The sequence below is a fragment of the Scyliorhinus canicula genome, chromosome 17 (assembly GCF_902713615.1).
Source record: "Scyliorhinus canicula chromosome 17, sScyCan1.1, whole genome shotgun sequence".
NCBI lineage: Eukaryota > Metazoa > Chordata > Chondrichthyes > Carcharhiniformes > Scyliorhinidae > Scyliorhinus > Scyliorhinus canicula.
In genome coordinates, this window is record NC_052162.1 from 65431553 (window position 1) to 65451125 (window position 19573).

The window sequence follows — 19573 nt, forward strand, 5'->3', positions numbered from 1 at the left end:
CTGTGAAAATCCCCTCGCTGCCACACTCCGGCGTCTTTTCGGGTACACTGAGGAAGAATTCAGAATGTCCAATTCACCTAACAGGCACGTCTTTCGGGACTTCTGGGAGGAAACCCACACAGACAACGTGCAGACTCCGCACAGACAGTGACCAAGCCGGGAATAGAACCCAGGTCCCCGGCACTGTGAAGCAGCAGTGCTAACCACTGTGCTACCGTACCGCCCTAATTCCTACCATGTTGAGTAAATCTTTTAAATCAGCCAACTAAATATATAGGTATTACAATTTTAGAAATTAAGACAGATTGGCACTGTACGTTTGAAAGTTCATCAACAGAAAGGAAGATAAAATGTTTACATTTACAAAGGAATAGACCCACTAGTTCTCCTGCAGCATTCTCTCATGTTTCACTTATAGCATTGAGCATCTGCCATCTAAACAAGGTTTTTATTACTTGGCCTGGCTGATGCCACAACTCTTCACATAACCGTATATATTGCCACTCAATTCTCCTCAGAAAAACTGCAGTGATAAATTGAAAATCAACTGAGATTTATTTCCACACCTTAGCGGTCCCACCAGCATGCCATTAGAATCCTATCTCATTACAGCTTGCTGTTTGGTTTGTGAGATTACCCGTCTTGTATGTGTGACCTTGAAGATGTTTCTCATTTATCAGTTTGTAGAGCATAGCATTCATCGCAATACAGTCAAGTTACGGGTTTTTAGTTTGCTTGGATTTTATTCACTTTTTCTTTCTTTATCTCCCCTCTTAGTCTTGTTATCCTGAAGGCAGCCAAAACTGCTGAGACACAGTGTAAGAATGGTGATTTCCTTTTGCTTCCTCCACCTAGAGGCCAATCTTAATCAATGACCCGAGAAAATGAATGGCTAAGGTATTGTACAGGCCACAGACAGCTGGCTTGAGCAACTTACACTTGCACAAATTTATTCGAGGACTGGTACAGTTGCAGTCAGTTAGTATTGCAGGTATGTCCAGTATCTTAATATTGGCTTGAAGCTCAGACAGAGTAAATATTCCATGTAACATTTCAGCCAGTAAACAATGGCCGGAATTCTCTGGACGTTGCAATTCACTGTTTCTGCTGGCAGTGCAGCCCCGCCCATGGATTTCCTGGCGGCGTGGGCTGGCTTCAATGGGAAATCCCATTGACAAGCGACAAGAGTGGTGAATTCTGCCATCAGGGAACAGCGTGCCACCGAGAAACACGTGGCTGGGGGACCGGAGAATCCAGTCCAATATTTCCTTCAGCTATTATCATGTGGCACAATAAATTAAAAGTTAAATTCAAATTGTGATTCAATTAAAGAGATTCAGTGTGCATTGTCTGCTGCCAAATCATTGCTAACAACCTTCTATTCCACAAATAGATATTTTTCAGGCTGTATGAGATTTAAATAACGTAAAATTATTTTCAATAAATATACATGAGAACAAAAGAAAAAGGAGCAGGGACCCCTCAAGCCTGCTGAGCAATTCAAAATGTTAATGCCTGATCTTCAACCTCCACTTTCATGGCCTATCCACATATCCCTCAATTTCCTCAGTTCTCAAAAATCTATTGCCTACATTCTCGCATATACACAATGATGGAGAATACACAGCTTACTTGGGCAGAGAATTCCAAAGGTTCACCAGCCTCTGAGTAAAGAGATTTCTCCTAATTTTGGTTCTAAATGGCTAACGCCTTATCCTGGAACTATAACCCTAGTGTCAAACTCTCCAGCCAGTGAGGGCAGCACGGTGGCGCAGTGGGTTAGCCCTGCAGCCTCACGGCGCCGAGGTCCCAGGTTCGATCCCGGCTCTGGGTCACTGTCCATGTGGAGTTTGCACATTCTCCCCGTGTTTGCGTGGGTTTCACCCCACAACCCAAAGATGCGCAGGATAGGTGTATTGGCCATGCTAAATTGCCCCATTAATTGGAAAAAATGAATTGGGTACTCTAAATTTTTTTAAAACTGTCCAGCCAGGAGGAACAGCCTCTTAGCATTTGCCCTGTCAAGCTCTGAAAGAAAGTTATACATTTCAATGAGAACACTTCTTATTCTTCTGAACTCCAAACAATACTAGCCAGCTGTAGTATAATGATCTGACACACATAGGGTTAACATGGGCCTGAGTACACTACAGGCCAGACGGTGTTGTAAGAGAACACCTGACCTGCAATTGGGGTCAGTCTAATGTTGGACAGAACCGTGTGCACAAGCAAGCATGGAGACAGCTCCAAGCTTGAACCCTTTACTGCATACAAGTACACAGTTCTTGTCATTAACAAATATCTATAGCTGACAACAAAGACTTCATTAAGACCTAGCAAATGGTCTCCAATACCTTACAACAATAACCATTTCTGTAGTAAGCTGGCACTCAGCATTTCAAGCCATATGTCGGGTGCATTTCACAGGACAAATTTTGTTTGTACTGGGTTTGGAAATTGTTAGCAATAACCAGTCAGACAAGTTGGAAGATTAAATAATGGTAATTCTCTAATTGACATATATTTTTCCATTAATTGTTATGTTGAGCTACCACCTTATTTTAGCAGAACATTCAACTGCTGTGCTAAACTAGGTTACTGATATGTTTCTGATAGGGTGGTTCTCTTTTTCTGTCTCACCAACTAAGCAATTGTTTGGCTTCAACAGCTCATTTTAAAGATTCGGGAGTGAATTATTTCAAAGACTCCAAACACTCGATTATTAAAAAATGTCCGAGCTAATATTAATCTTCACTGAGGGCTGTAAACAAACGGAGGTTTCATTCAATAAAACAACTACCTACTTCTATTTGAGTACAACACAGAGGAGGGAAAATGTAACTGGGGCACTAAATGAGCAAATGTAACTGGGGCACTAAATGAGCAAAATCAGACCAGCCTGCAGTTACATGCAACACCCGAGATTCAGTTCAGCGATGGTACTGAATATCAGCTGCTGCTTATAATGGGTGACGGCTCTGAAATTGCTCGTTTTGCACCACTGCCCGAGACAAATTTCAACTCTTCAATGTTTGTATATGAGTTCAGTGGTTTGATCATATTTCCACCCTCCCCTCTGTAAAAGCACACTGTAGTGGCCATTTGTGATGTATCTTATTACGACCAGGTGTAGAGGGGTGAAGTGACTCCTGTCTTTTTCCACTCCCGTGTTTGTTACGACAGAGTATGAATTAAAAAAGGATGTGATAGTGTCAATTCAATGTATACCTGACTATGAACAGTTTTCTAAGAAATAAGCCAGACAATCATGATAAAACGCATAAGGACTTGCTTTATTTTCTTGCTAAAACCCACTCAGTTAAAATAATAAGAATATTTTTTAAATGTATAAATACACCCCTCTTCCCACTAATGCAATTTAAATCACACACCAATTGCCAAGCAGGGAAAAATAAATAAAGTGTTAGAGTAACAAATGTTTAGTCTAGGCCAAGTAAAAAAGGTAAAGGAAGTTGTCTTTTTTTTAAATCACTGATTGTCTGAATGTGGTTCTTCACTGAAGCAGTTGCACCGTAGTGGTATCTGGTAAGTCTCCTCATCTTCTGGAATCACCGTTCCTTGGTTGGATTCTTCCTTTTAAAATCATCTGTTTGCAGCAAGAAGCTTTTCTGGCCTATTTTCAAGCCACAAACAAGACTCAAAGCTTGATTCAGAGAGAGCTCGGGGATTGGGAGGGAAACGCAGTTACCCTTGCTGTCCTGAATCAATCTGCTTTTGCAAGTTCAAATTCAGCATTTGCATACAAAGGAGCTGGGTCACATGACACGCCTCCCCCCTCCTTTTTCTCTCTCTCTCTCATTTGATTACAGCAGTTCACAGGAACCAATTGTGAATTCTAGAAGGAAAGTGTTTACCCATATCAGGAGCTTATCTTTAGCCCTTGTCCTTTTTAGCTGAGGTAATTAATTTTTAATGTTCCAATTAACCCCTGAATGATCCATCCGCCATCTTGATGAGATAGGAAAGAACTTTTTGCAAGCGCACAGATGCAATTGTCTGTTTCAGATCTTCACAGAACTATGGCTGACTAATTAAGTTGGAACTAACTAAGGTGAGGTGTACAAAAGTATGAGTGGCCTAGGTAGGGTAGATAGGAAAGATTTGTTTCCCCTAGTGGAAGGGTCATTTATCAGGGGCGGGTGACATAGATTTTATTTATTTATTTACCTTTATTGCCCTACATTGCGAAACACATAGGCACAGTATTAAAAACAAGAATATTAACAACATCAGACAACAGGCATGATTCACCCAAAAGGCAACAAAGTGCTCCAGCGAGTACGTTTAGCTGCGTGTTTCCCGATGCTCACAGTGACGAGAAGCACATGGCTATTCTACACAACTCGTGTTGTATAAGGGGCCTGAATGGGGAATGGACGGCCAAGGCCACTCATGCCCCATTTTGTACAGTGGTGAGCTCTGCTCGCCGGGAGAACCCCAGTGTAGCGAGAGATCAGGAGGCCATTTAAAAATGTCCTGATCTCCAAGGCTCCCGAAGCGATCCCTGACCTCCCCCTGCCCGAACGCACTGTGGGAGGCCGACCGCCCAGCCACCCCCCCCCCCCCCCCCCAAAGACCCAAGCCAGGCTCACCGTCCGATCACATGCATGTAAAAATTGCCACCTTGGCAGTGCCAACCTGGCAGTGCCCTTTCCAGCTGGCAGTGCCACCTGGGCAACTTGGCAGTGCCACCTGGATGCCAGTATGGCACTGCCAAGGGACCACCCTGCCAAAGGGTGTGCAGCTGTGGGCCTCCAATTCCCTGGGAGACCCCCAGAGGTGCCATTTCATCTGGTTCCCATTTGTGGGGACCAGTATTTTTTTTCAAAAATATACTTTATTCATAAAATCTCTAATAAACATTACAGAACATTTTGAATTGTCTTGACTGTACATTCCCATCAAAGTTACACATTCCCTTGACTTTCGTCCATTCAATTGGGATGACATTACACACATATCCCTCTTTACGTTACAAATCTTTCTTAAATATTTACATTGCCATATTTCTTTTGTACATTGGAGTGTTGATGACCTATACCGAGGGGTTTTACACTGTTACCCACCTCTTGGTGTACCTTTGTTGGAAGACCTGACACAGTGGTCTTTCCCCATTGCGCCTTGGCGGCAGCTGCCCCAAGCTTGAGTGCGTCCCTCAGCACGTAGGCCTGGACCTTGGAATGTGCCAGTCTGCAGCTCGGTCGAGGACAGTTCTTTGCACTGGAAGATCATCAAGTAACGGGCAGACCAAAGAGCGTCTTTCACCGACTTGATGACCTTCCAGCAGCAGTTGCTGTATGTTTCAGTGTGTGTCCCTGGAAACAGTCTGTAGAGCACAGAGTCCTGTGTCACAGAGCTGCTCAGAGATTTGACAAATACCACTGCATCTCTCTCCAGACCTTCTTTGCAAAGGCACATTCCACAAGGAGGTGGGTGACCGACTCATTTCCCCCACAGCCAATCCGAGGGCAGCGTGCAACGGTGCTGAGCCTTCAGGTGTACATGAAGAATCTGACGGAGAGGGCCCTTCCCACCACCAGCCAAGCTAGGTCTTGGTGCTTGTTTGTAAGTTCTTGTGATGAGGCGTTCTGCCAGATGACTCTGGTCCCCATTTGTGGGGACCAGTGCTGAATAGCACTCACCCAAGGTCTCTGCGACAAAGGGGAACAAATCACAATGCCTTAGGTACCTTGAGAATCTGCACATTAGAGTGAGGCTGGCTGTCTCACTCTAATATGCAGATTTTCCAAAAATGTGGTCACACCCACAATGGGCGGGATTTACATCACAACATTTCGCGAGATCATATTGGACCTCACGAGGCTTTCCGAGCCGGGTAGATCCCAGGAGTGGGGCCACCCGGCTTTTAATCACCACACTGCGCCGCGGCGAGCCGCTTTTCTGGCACAGCATAGCTGTTGGATCGTGCCTGCCATATACATAGAAATTACACTATGTTTCTAACAAGTCTTCTAAAAGGCAATACATTCTCAGCATTCACAACAAAATCAGGCAAAACAGTCTAAGACGTGAACCAAATTTCCGTTAGTTCATACTGCTGCCCACGCAAAATCCTGTAATTGCGAGTAAAGAACTTTACAGGCGTAGAGGTTGTAAGAACATTGTATCAATTTGTAAACTTTAACTAAATACAAAATCAATCTTCTCTTTAAAGATTGTAATCCAAGAATTCTTAAATGCTCCTCACAAGGTGTTTTCTGAAATAAAAATGTAGCAACTGAGTAAATCACAGGAACCAACAAAGGCAGTTAGTGGTAGCAATGTTACTACAAAGTCCTGTGATTGGCATTTAGGCCAACACTGAGCACAGAGTTCTCTTTGTGAAGAAGAGTGCTACAACTGCAAGAAGAAAAGTCATCCCAAGGCATTTCGTAAGAAGACAAATGGACAAAACGCTGGCTGGAGGAAATGGCTATATGTGGTTGTTGATCAGCAGCAGGCCAATGAAGAGTTGATTAAGATCTATGTACGCCAAGCACAAGGATGTCTAGTTGGAAATTTGCATGGCATTGTGGCCCAAGTAGCATTAGATGGACCTCTGGCAGACATGGAGTTTGACACGGTCCATCACCTAGCATTATTCCCCTGGCTGGATTCTCCAATCCAAGTTCGTCCTGCTATCAGCTAGAACGGAGAATTTGGTACGCAGCCAAAACTCCATTCACTGCAGCAGGAGCAGAGATTCCCGCCGGTGTAAATGAACAGAGAATTCTGGCCACTGTATCTTGAAACATTGAGTTATAATCAGCTGAAAAAAAATCACACAAACAATTATGAATTATGGAGGAGAGAAAATTTCAATAATGGAAAATCCAGTCACGTACCATGAGCAATATGCAAAATTTCCTATCATTGTGGTGAAGAGCGAAAAAAATAGCCAGCCTTGTTAGGAACAAATTGGTTTGCAGGACTTCAATTAAATTAACACAAACATTTTTGTGTCAAAGCAAAATCCACAATGCAAGGTGATGTGGTCAACAAGTACCCTCAGATAGTTAGTGAAACCAGCCAACCAATACAAGGCTAACTAGCCAGTTTATTGCAGGCCTCATCCACTAGCCTATTCTCCAAAAGGAAAGCACAGCAATAACTGGAAAAGACTTGAGGCTGAGGGCATTATCTCTAAGGTAGGACAAAGTAATTGGGCTACTCCCATAGTTGTGGTGCCAATGTTAGATGGTAGTGTAAGAATATGTGGTGACTATAAGGTAACTGCAAATCAGGTATGAGAATGTAATGCACCCGACACTTTGTCAAACATGAAGGATCTGCTCACAATTTTGTGAGAACAGGTTTTTCCAAAATTGGTTCTGACAGATGCTTATCTGCAACCTCTGGGTAAAAAGGTTTTTTCACAAATCCCTCCTGAAACTCCCATCCCTCACCTTGAACTTGTGTTCCCTCGTAACCGACCCTTCAACTAAGGGGAACGGCCGTTCCCTATCCACCCTGCCCAATGCCCCTCATAATCTTGTACATCTCAATCAGGTCACCCCTCAGTCTTCTCTGCTCCAGTGAAAACAACCCAAGCCTATCCAACCTCTCTTCATAACATGAATGTTCCATCCCAGGCAACATCCTGGTGTAACACCTCTCCACCCGTTCCAGTGCAGTCACATCCCTCCTATAATGTGGCGATTTTTCCGCGGGCTCTGGCACCAATCGCTATATAATCCGTCTTTTATCCAGTTTGCCCGGCATATGCTCACCTAATCCGAAAGTTAATTTTTAGTAGTATGTCGTTGGAAGACTTCTGGATAAGTATTGGAGAAAAATGTGCTGAAAAACGTGAAAAAATCTGGCGGTAAAAGGACACAGTCGGATTTGGCAGGGGTGGAGCTACATTTTCAATATGGCGACTTGATCATCGAGCGGTCTCTTGACCCGATGCTCGCTGAGGTGCCGACTGCAGACATTACCCGAGTAACAGATCAGAGACTTGGCTTGTTGTCAGAAAATATGAGTGCTCATGAGGCCGAGTTGCAGAATACTAATAAAAGGCTTGATGAAATGAAGGAAAGAATCCTGAACATCGAAAATGTTGCTTCTCCAGCTGAAGTTCGTAGTCAATCCTTGGAAAACCAGTTATGTGGCATGTCAGCAATCATGGAACATTTGGAGAAAGAGACCAGAGAAAGAATATTTGGGTCGTTAGTCTGCCAGAAGAATCAGAGGGTAGGGCTCCTGTTAAGCTCTTTTCTTAAGCTGGATGTGAAGGCTGGGTGTCAAATTGGAAAGGCCGCATCATATCCTGTCTTCAAGGCCGAGGGACAATCAACGTCCCTGGCCTGTAATCGTTAGTTCCACAATTTAAAAAATAGCCAGAGGATTCTGGATATGGCGAGGAGCGGTGAGGCCTGGCTCCATGAGGAGGCAAGAATTTCCTTTTTCCAGGACTTTTCGGCAGTAACGCAGGTGAAATGTCGAGCCTTTGACAAAGATCGAAGGCAACTCAAAGCAGATACAATGAATTATGTCATGCATTACCCCACAACTCTGAAAGTCATATCGAAATACTCTTGTCAAGCCTTTAGATTATCTGACCAGTGTCTTAGCCTTTGTTAAGTCCATAGAGGGTAGGGAATCGGACTGATATTCTGCGGCTCGGAAAATTGGAAATCCCGATTTGTTCCCTGCCATGTTATTTGTCTGATTTTACTGTCATATCCCATTTAATGGAAGGTGTTAACATTTGAGTGCTATAATTAATGCCTTTTTCTTGTCCTTGAGTGTTTCAAGACCTTTTATTATTATTAGTGGTAGCTGTGCCGTGTGCTACTTATCCGGGACTTTAGAGGGGTTTCACAGGACGGCGCAACATCGAGGGTCGAAGGGCCTGTACTGCGCTGTAATTTTCTATGTCATCTTTTCTTATTATATCATTTATTTAAGCATGTCAGAATCAAGTAGCGCCATTGTCGGGAGGTGGGTGGAGGATGCAGATCTCCATGGGTGGGTTCAAAATATGGGAGGGGCATTTGGTTCCCATTCCCTTGTTGTTTTTTTTCTTCTCCTGCTTGTCAAGGAGGTTGTCTATTGATGGTAATAACAGTATGGCCTTACAGTTAGCCCTGCTAACTTTTGTCAAGGAATGCCCCCTTAGAACTATTGTAGTCGTGATTCTTTTCCTTTTCTTCTGCTGTTGGGGGTTCTACATTATTGATGATATCCTGCATAGATACAGACGGTCTTTTATCCGAGAGAAGGAAATGTTAGGGATATTCTGGTGCCTCTAGTTTTGATGAGGAAGAGATGGAGGAAGAGGTGTGATGGCACACGCCCAAATGCAAAAAATCCTATCCTACCTTTTTTCTAGTGGTCTACACAATGCCGGTAACTAATTTTAAACTTCACTATTGGAATCTATGGGGAATTCATTATCCTGTCAAAAAGAAAAAAATATTTTCTGCAGAAGGGGAAAATGGACAGAGCCTTGTTACAGGAGACTCATTTTGATAACAAGGAGCATTTAAAGTTAAGGCAGGATTGCGTGAGGCAGGTTTATTTTGCTTCCTTCTCGACAAGCAGCAGGGGTGTGGCAGTTTTGGTCAACAAGAATATCTCCTTCAAAATGGAGAATTGTGTTAAGGTTAAGGGAGGCAGGTATGTGAACATCAAGGAGTTAGTGCATGGAGAAACTATTTCAATAATCAATGTATATGGCCCACCAAATTACTCCCGGAGTATGTCACTAAGGCTTTTTTGGACTTCAGTTGAGTTGGCTTCAGCTAACTCTTTTATGGGTGGAGACATTAATTGTCTTTATGAACAAGCCCCCGGTTACTAGAAATCCCCCACCCTGCAGATGGCTAGAGCACTGGCCTCGACGTGTGAGGAAGTGGGATATCTGGATGTGTGGAGGACTTTGCATCCTGGAGATAAGGATTTTTCCCAGCACCTCATCAACGTCACACTAGAATTGACTTTTCTTTTGTGCCGAGGACGATCCTAAATTTAGTGTTCTCTTGTAATCTCTGACCATGCTCCTGTCTTCTTGGAAATATTGCTTGAGTGCTATCCCCCCCTCACCCCGGTCTAGGTCATGGTGGTTTGATGCCTCCCTTCTCCGAGATAAATCCTTTATTACATAGTTTGAAAAAATATTTAGAGTACTCAATTCATTTTTTCCAATCAGGGATTCTTAATTTTGAACTGGAGCCTTGTCCGATGGTGGCCATTTTGAGGGTATCGGACTCGCCAGTGCTTCAGACTGGGGTGAGGATGACCTTGCCTTTCCCTCATTAAGAGCCCAGAGGCGGTTCTGCTTGGGTATAGGTCTCCTACATTTTCAATAAAAATTCTTTTTAAAAATTGGCTGAAACAGAGACATTAGAAGGTGGTTGTGGAGCTAGATCAGGGTGTAATTAGGTAACTAGCAGGATACAATATAGAGCAGTGCTGAGGTCATTGGAACATAGGACCATAGGAATTAGGAGCAATAGGGTGGCACGGTGGCGCAATGGTTAGTACTACTGCCTCACAGCGCCAAGGAACCGGGTTTAATCGCAGTCTCGGGTCAGTCAGTGTGGAGTTTGCACATTCTCTCCATGTCTGCGAGGGTCTCATCCCACAACCCAAAGATGTGCAGGTGGATTGGCCACGCGAAATTGCCCCTTAATTGGAAACAAATTAATTGGGTATTTTAAATTTTAAAACATTTATTATTCTAAAGGAATCAGGAGCAGAAGTAAGCAATTCAGCCCTTCGAGCTGCTCCACCATTCAATCAGATCATGGCTGATCTCTTCCTGGTCTCAAATCCATCTCCGAACCTGTTCCCCATATCCCTTTAACCCATTTTTAAAATCAGAAATATATCTATCTCCTTCTTGAAACTATTTAATGACTCCAAATCCCCCGCACTATGGGGCAGTGAGTTCCATAGATTCACAACCCTCTGCGAGAATTAGCTCCTCCTCATCTCAGTTCTAAATCTACCGCCTCTCAACCTATATCCATGACCTCTTGTTCCAGATTGCCCTACAAGGGGGAATATTTGATCTATGTTTACTTTATCAATCTCATTTAGTATTGTATACACCTCTATTAGATCCCCTCTGATCCTACTAAACCCTAGCGCGTATAAGCCCAAACTGTTTAATTTTTCCTCATACGACAACCTTTTCATCCCTGGAATCAATCTGGTGAACCTCCTCTGAACTGCCCCTAATTCCACCACATTCTTCCTCAAATAAGGAGACAAAAACTGGACACAATGCTCCAGATGTGATTTTACCAACACTCTATACAATTACAACACTTCTCTACTTTTATACTCCAGTCCTTTTGCAATAAACACTAACATTCCATTTGCCTTTTTAATTACATGCTGTATCTGCATACCGACTTTCTGCGATTCATGTACAAAGACATCGAGGTCCCTCTGTCCACTTGCATTTTGAATCTGCTTTCCATTTAGATAAGAACTTGTCTTTCAATTTGTTCGGCCGAAATGGATAACCTCACACTTATCTACATTAAACGCCATCTGCCAAATTTTGGCCCAATCTCCTAGCCTATCTATATTCATCTGTAAAATGTTTATCTCCTCCTGACTGCCTGCTTTCCCGCCTATTTTAGTATCATCTGCAAACATTGCTGTGTTAGACCCCGTTCCTACTTGCAGATCATTTACATAGATGGTAAACAGTCGAGACCTGGAGATTGACCCCTGCAGCACCTCACTAGTTCAGCCAGAGAAGGACCCATTTACCCCAAACCTCTGCTTTCAGTCAGTCGTCAATCCTCAATCCAAACTCGTACTCTATTCCCAATCGCCAGCGATCTCACCTTCTGGATCAGTCTTTTATGCAGCATCTTGTTAACCTCTGGAAGTCTAGATATACCACATCCACAGGTTCCGGTTTTTCCACCTTGCTGGTTACAGCCCCAAAGAACTCAAGCAAGTTTGTTAAGCATGACTTACCCTTCATAAAACCATGCTGAGAATGGTGGACCGTCAATCCTCGAACGCCCTGTGGTTTCGAAGGATCAGTGCTTGGCCTTTCGTGCTCCTATTTCTAAAAATTAAATGGCTGTGGCCATTAGGTGCTTCAGCTGGGAAAGGCCTGGGAACCAGATGGTTTTGGGTGTGAGTTTTACAGGGAATTTAAGTTTCTGTTAATGGAGCATATGGTGGGTATGTATTGTCACTCATTTGAGGCAGATCTGTTGTCACTGAATCTTCGGGAGGCAAACATCACCCTGATTTGAAAGGCAGGCAAGATTCCAGAGGAATGTGCCTCCTACAGGCCAATCCCGCTTCTGAATGTCGATTAGAATTTATTGTATAAAGTATTGGTAAAGAAGTTAGAGGGAGTTTTACCAATGGTTGTCCAGTAACAACATTTGCAGATTATTGAATGTGAACTACGCGTTCCAGAAGTGGGCATTGTACGGGCTGGTGAACTGGGAGAAAGCCTTTGACCGGTGGAGTGGGATTACCTGGTCTACAAACGACACAGATTTAGGTTAGATAAGGATTAAATTAGTTCAGATGCTGTATCATAGGCCCTTGGCGGCAGTATTCACAAATGGGTTTAGGTCTAAAAAGATTGGCTTCCAGAGAGGGACCAGACGGGGGTGTCCCTGTCCCCCTTGCTGTTTGCACTGGCTCTAGAGCTGTTTGCTCAGGCTATTAGAAAGGATATTTTGATATCGAGGTTGGGTTGTGGGAACTGACAACATAAAATTGTGCCTTATGCGGTTGATGTACTGGATATTTCAGTTCCCATTACTATTGATGTGGTGGATAGGTTTAGTGCCTTCTCCGGTAACAAGATTAATTTTACAAATTCGGAGGCTATGCTAGTGGGAGAGCTGAGGGGCAAACCTCTCCCACCCTTCTTGCTGATATGCCTTTTAGGTGGTCCTCATTGGGGTTTAAGTACCTGAGTGTTACAATTACCCCTTCCTCTAGGTATTTATATGGGGCTAATCTTCCTCAAATGATTGCTTCTATTAGATGGCATTTGACGCGTTGGTCTTCCCTGCTAGCCTCATTGCCAGGCAGGATTGCCTTGATTAAAATGAATGCATTGCCTCGATTGCTAGACCCCTTGCAGACGTTGCTAATCTTGTTGCCAGTAGACTCTTAAAAGAGATAAATTGGATGATCAGCATATTTATCTGGAATAAGAAGCCTTGTTTAAAGTTCGCCAAGCTGCAACTCTCAGGTTCCAAGGGCGGGGGGGAGGGGGGGGGGTTGTCCGTCTTGAATAGTAGGTTATATAATGTGACCTCTCCCCTTAGATTTATAAGGCATTGGGTTAGGAAGGATCCTGTCCCTATTTGGCTCAATAGTGAAGTAGACCAGTCAGTTTACTCTGTGCAGGTCTTGTTATTTTCTGGGGACAATAGGACAGGTTCTGCTAGATGTGAAAATCCTATTATTGTTAATACTCTTAGAGCGCGGAGGACAGTCCGCCAAGGGGGATCTAAACTGACTATCGCTCTTTCTCCCATCTGGGACAACCTGGACTTTGCACCAGGTCTTATGGTCCATGGATTCGATACTTGAGGACATAGAGGCATTTGTAAGCTGGAAGACATGTTCAGTGATGCCTCCTTGTCATCCTTTCAGGAGCTATGCCAGCTATTTGACATTTCAAGACACTCCTTCTTTAAGTATCTGCTACTCAGAGACTTTATCCTGAATAAGACGACACTGCATCTTCCCTCCTTTATTCCCCGGTGGAAAAGAAATTCTGCAGAGCCTAACTCAAGTTCTATTATGCCTTGTGCTCTAGATCCTGTATTAGTATATTGGGTACCTTGTAGTCTTGGGAAAAGGACTTGGCAATTAATATTGATGAGCAGACATGAGGCAGTATTTGTGATTATTTCAATAAGATCTCAGTTTGCAATAGAATGAGGGAGACTTAATTTAAGATACTGCATCATTTGCATATCACACCTAGTCTGAGACACAGGTTTGATCCTACTTTATCCCTGATGTGCCTAAAGTGCCTGATAATGGAAGATGATTATGTACACTGCGTATGGACCTGTGTTAAGATTTAATCCTATTGGTCTGTTGTAGTTAGGGAGCTTGAAAGAATATTTGAGAGTCATAGAGCTCCTAATTCTGTGTATCCCAGAAGGGAGAATTACTGATGTTAATGAAAAAAGGCTGTTCAACATGCCTAACTTTTGCAGCTTGTAAGAATATTCTCTGCTCGTGGGTAAGTAACAAGTATTCTGTCTCAAAATTGGAATAAATTTGTCACGGAATGCTTTCCGATGGAATTCCTAATATCTGTGATTCGTTCTAAGTCTGTTGCACTCTGTAAAGTGTGGGACCCCTAACTCAAATTTATAGATTCCACCTTGTTTGACATACATCTGCTAGGTTTCCCCTGAGCCACATTGTAAGTTGCGTTTTGGAAAAAAAAATAAAACCAATAAAAATATATTTAAAGAAATCTCTTAGCTCAGATTTTTTTGGGGCCTCATGAATTTCTATTGTAAATATACACCAAATTTGGCAACCATACCTATCTATTAAATGAACTCTTGAAGTGTGTTCCATGGGATTGGACAAAAAAGGTGTGGCAAATAATTCAAATTGTATCAAAGTCAATTGTTAGATGGTATATTATGTGTCCAAAAAAGTTTAATCTAGCATGTGATATGCCTGTCCTCTCTGTGATCTCTCGTATGTTGGATAAGGTGAGGAGAAACTGATTGCACTGGCTCCGTGCTGTGAATGAAATTATGCTCAGATAAAATTGAAGCGTTGTCTTTAATTTTTGAAGATTTCATAAATACTTGCATAGTCACAGCTTCACAATCAAAACTGATCCTAAACCACTGATGGCTATATTGAATCCACATTAGATGTAGCATGAAGGCAGAGACGGACTTTAATTTTGTGTTTATCAGTACAAAATTAAGTACAGATGATGAGGTTCATTGTAAGGTACAACCAAAAGGGAAGATGTATTTTTCTTTTCACGCAGATGAGTTGCAGCCACAGTAGATAACCTTGGTATAACAAATTCATAAGGAACCTGTATTGTATTCAGAAGGACCCTGTATTGTCAAAGGTATACAACTATATCACAAATGGGTGGCCAACACAGACAGCGGATTTAGAAATCAGGCTAATTTCCTGTATGTAAGATTGAGCTGTCAGTAGGTAAAGACTATGTTTTGTGGGATACTGGATTTGTGATTCTTGAAAGGTAAAGATTGCAGTTACTATGTGATTCACCTGATCAACACCTAGAGATGAGGTTGACAACGGGTGGAAATTTCCATGCCTCCTGCGGTGAGTTTTACAGTGGGGGAGGCGGCCCACCATTGGCCAGCAGCAGGATCTTCTAACCCTGCTGCTGTCAACGGGGTTTCCCATTTTATGCAACCACCAGCTGCCAGGGACCCTGCGGCTGGGGTTCGGCGGAGGCGGGACTGGAAGATCCCACTGGCATGAACTGTCAGAAAGTTCTGTTCATTGAGTCTAGTGACAAGCTATCTTTGGTGGCTAGGATTAAATAAGAACATAAAGGACACAGTAAAACAGTAAATCAATCAATAGAATGGAATCTACCACCAATGCATTTGCAACAACAGAAAGGGCCAGCTAGTGTGCCAGAGGCTGTGTACAGAATTTGAAAGGCAAAAGCTATCCATTCAAAATGGGTTGAGGGGTTTCGAAGGAATCATCAAACAACTAGCAAAACTCTAATTTTGCATAGTTTGTTTGATACATGCGAGTTTCCAGACAAAATTTGTCTGATTATGGACCTCAGTTTTGTTTAGAAGAGTTTGTAACATTAATGAATATGAACAGGGATAAATGGAGCAGTGGAGCACACAGTACCAATTGTCAAGTGTGTTCTTGTTGAACAAATGTTACTTTCAAATTGGGAGAAATGGCAGTTGTTATTGAATCTTGATTAAGATTTTTTTTTGTTTATTTATTGTAACACACCTCACACTACTACTGGCAGAACGCCAGCTGAATTGTTTCGCAGAAAACAGTCCAGAATAAGGTTTTCATTGCTGGAAGTCACATTTAGTATAGTCAGTAGAAGAGCAACAACCCAGGCAGAAAGAGTCATCATTAAGGTAAAGTGAGGGATAGAAATTTAAAAGTAGAACCATAACCATTGGTGGCACAGTGGGTAGCACTGATGCCTCACAGTGCCAGGGGCCGTGTTCAGTTCTGATCTTGGGTGACTGTCTGTGTGGAGTTTGTACTTTCTCCCCATGTCTGTGTGGGTTTCCTCCGTGTGCTTGTTTCCTCCCTCAGTCCAAAGATGTGCAGGTTAGGTGAATTGGTCATGCTAAATTGTCGCTATTTCCAAAAAGGTTAGGTGAGGTTACTGGGATAGGGTGAGGGCGTGGGTCTAGGTAGGGTGCTCATTCCAAGGGTCGGTGCAAGGTCTTCTGCACTGTAGGGATTCTATGATTCTATAAGGTTAAGATGAAAGATCATCATACTAAATGGTTGAAGTGGGCACCAGGAAGAGCTGGGATGTGAATAGTGTAGCAATAATTACTCCAGCATAAGTTGTTTCTGAAATTAGTTCAGATCCGAGTAGGAGTGAGACACGTTTGATGAAGTGGAAAATTCAACTGAAGATGGGCAATATCAGCCTTTGTTGAAGAAAACTTCTCCTCAGACTCAAGCCAACATGACTCAAGGACCTACTCCAAATTGAGAGTTTGGGTCAAAGAGGACAGTATCTTAATAACAGAAAACCAATGGTTATGTTGAATTTGTAAATAAATGAAACAGTAAATATATGTAGGTTGTGTGCAATTTGACCATTGTGTAACTTTTTCATGAGGGCTTGTGACTATTTGCATATGTATTTATACAAATTGAGACAGGAATAAACCAGTTCAGTTAGGTACTTGAACTCCCATGTGTCACAGATTCTTCTTGTCATGAAAATATATTACACCTCTCCAGCCAGCCACCCCTCCCACTGGTACTCTTGGGCATCTGTTTTCAGAAAACAGACAAAATGTTACAATAATTGTACCAAAAATGAAATTCTGTGAATAAAACTTTTTTTAAATCGTTATGAACAATTGCAGAATTAAAAGGGCACATACCAAGCTAAACCTTAAACAAAATTATGTATTTCGTCGGTTGGGGTTACTTTCTCCTTTTTATGGTCGCATATATAAAGTTTTAAGATGAGCTGACAGGTTTATTTTGCCCACACCTCCTCCAATCTCAAGACTTGTAGTTTTAGTGAGTCCACTGCTGGAGGGTTGAAGTGGTATTTTGTGGGTGTTCATCAGTTAAGAGTTATTTATATCCAATATCTATATCCAGTCTCTGATTAAGCAGCGTTGCAGTTTATGTTTTGATGAAAAGTAAAGATTCTGGCCTAGACTCTTGTAGAAATGTTGAGGGGGTGACAACGTTTACGACTCCCACATCTTCCGTGGGGATGAGCCCATTTCAATTTGATGTGCGGTTATAATGCGACACAAATCAAATAAATCACATTTTAAAAACAAAGGAAAACTTGGCACTAAATAAGAAAAAATAAATAGTAAATGGGGAGATATTTGTGGCGGGCCTGCTGTATTTAACCCCGGGGATGTACCGAAATAAACATTATAGTGTGGGCTCTTCTCGTCGGTTGGAGTTGGTAACGCTGCTCTTTTTCCCCCCCTCTGCATGTCGTGTTATTTTGTTGGGAGTGGGGGGGTCGATTCGGCTCCGTCTTTCCCCGGCCCCCCGCTCCGATCCGCCTGCCCTCCGGCTCCGGCCGCCTCGCTTCGCCTCCCCTCTGACGTAAGCCCGAGAAGCCGGTGCGCGCTCAGCCCGCAGCCGCCGCCCGCCGGCTCGAAGCCTAATTGGCGGGGCCGGAGCCAGCGGAGGGAAGGAAGGAAGGCGGGAGAGGAGAGGAGAGAAGAGAGGAAGGCAGGGGCTGCAAGCGCAAGCAAAGGGGAGGGCCAGGCCTCCCGTGCACACACATACACCCACCCACCCGGAGAGAGAGGGGGAAGCGGAATAACGAGGGGCGCGCCGACTGGAGCCGCTTGAAGGGCAAGGCTGAGTTAGGCCTCAGTTTAGGCCGCGGCCTTGCTTTCCCTCCGAGCCCCCCCGGGCCCACTTTGGACATCAAGGCCCGAAATCTCGACTGACCCTCCCCACCCCCCTCCCCCGAGGACCGCAGTCGGCGAGGGAGCCGGGGAAATCCTGGTGGCTCGGGCCCCCGGACTGTGGAGAAGGCGGAGGAGCAGAGAGACTGTGGCGGTGAGTTGTTTGATTATTGTGCGCGGCCCAGGTTTTAATGGTTTAAAAATGAAATGCGGTGGATGAGCAATCGCGAGCGAGCGGGCGGGGGATAGAGGACTTGCGCTGGGAGAATCTCCCCGGGACCGTCTAACATGGCGGAGAGACAAGATGTCGGCGGCTGGGCTGGGCGAGCGGTTGGTATCAGGGCCGGGGGCGGCCATCATCCACCTTCCTTCCCCACCCCCTCCCAAAACTTCACTGCAAAGCGAGCTGCGTCGTCCTCCTCCTTCCACAAGGGCCATGGCACTGATGCGGATGGTAAATGTGTGTGTGTGGGCGCGCACATTTATTCAGGTTTGCAGCACTTTCTCTTCTTGCAACACACGCTCATCACATTCCTGACTCACAACCGTGGCGAGCTCAAACTGTCACTCCAGTCAATCGCCCCTTGTAATTTTAGATTGGCATGAAGCGAAATACCAGTAGCAGTCGCCCATTGTAATCCGTCCCCTGTTACTGTGCCCCGCTTTAGCTGGAGGAACTGACCACACTTACTAAAACAATTCCTTTATGATGGTTTACGTGCGCCTCTTTAGATCAAAAATGTAATTAGATTACAGTCGAATGTTTCCCAGCAGTGGCAAACTGCCGAACCATCATATCGGTTTGATTGTACGAGCGGTTTTATCTTAATTTTCCCGGCCCCTTTTTATCTCCACCCACCTTGTATGTCAGGGTGACAAAAACTGACGTTTTGCCCACTTCTAACGTGATCTCGTGTGGCTTCCTGTACCTGTAATATGTTTCAGTTTTTTTCCCTCTTTTTTGGAAAAAGATTCTTTTAAAGCAAAAGTTGTTTACTCCCCATGATGCAAAATTTTAGTCAAGCTCTACCTATTGCGGATAATATTATTGTGAATGAGCACTCCAGAATGATATGTTGTAGAATTCTTTCCAACTGCCAGCTGTATGATAAATTATCTCGTGGACCTGGCCAGAAGGAGCCAAGTGCTTGTCAAATTGATGGGATCCAAGTTGTTTTGCTTTAATGTGGTACCTCTAGGGCTCCTGTTTAGTTCACTGAGAATGTAGAAAATCTTAGTTTATTCTTGAAATAATGTGATTGGGAATTACTGTAGAAATGCTATAATGAATGTCACCGAGTGATTATGTTCAGTGCGCATCATTTTTGCAAGATCATTGGAGCTCATCTCTTCCGCTATCATCTTTCTGATTGCCTTTTATACAGTAAGAGTGTAAATGTGCAAATTAGTCCACAACACTAGAAAATACCTGTCAGAACAGTCACTATGCTTTGACAAGT

The 19573-nt window shown here is 43.6% G+C and overlaps 1 protein-coding gene across 4 annotated transcripts in view; it reads left to right on the plus strand.

The window, feature by feature from the left end:
• The first annotated feature begins 17832 nt into the window (after positions 1–17832).
• Positions 17833–19573, plus strand: part of znf711 (zinc finger protein 711) — a 58577-nt gene continuing 56836 nt past the window's right edge. The window contains exon 1 of one of the 4 annotated variants that reach the window (XM_038774149.1): positions 17833–18267. The gene's annotated coding sequence lies outside the window, so the exon portion shown is untranslated. Of the gene's footprint in view, positions 18268–18460; positions 18604–19573 lie in introns of those variants that run through there. The other 3 variants (XM_038774146.1, XM_038774148.1, XM_038774147.1) reach the window with 3 other exon arrangements.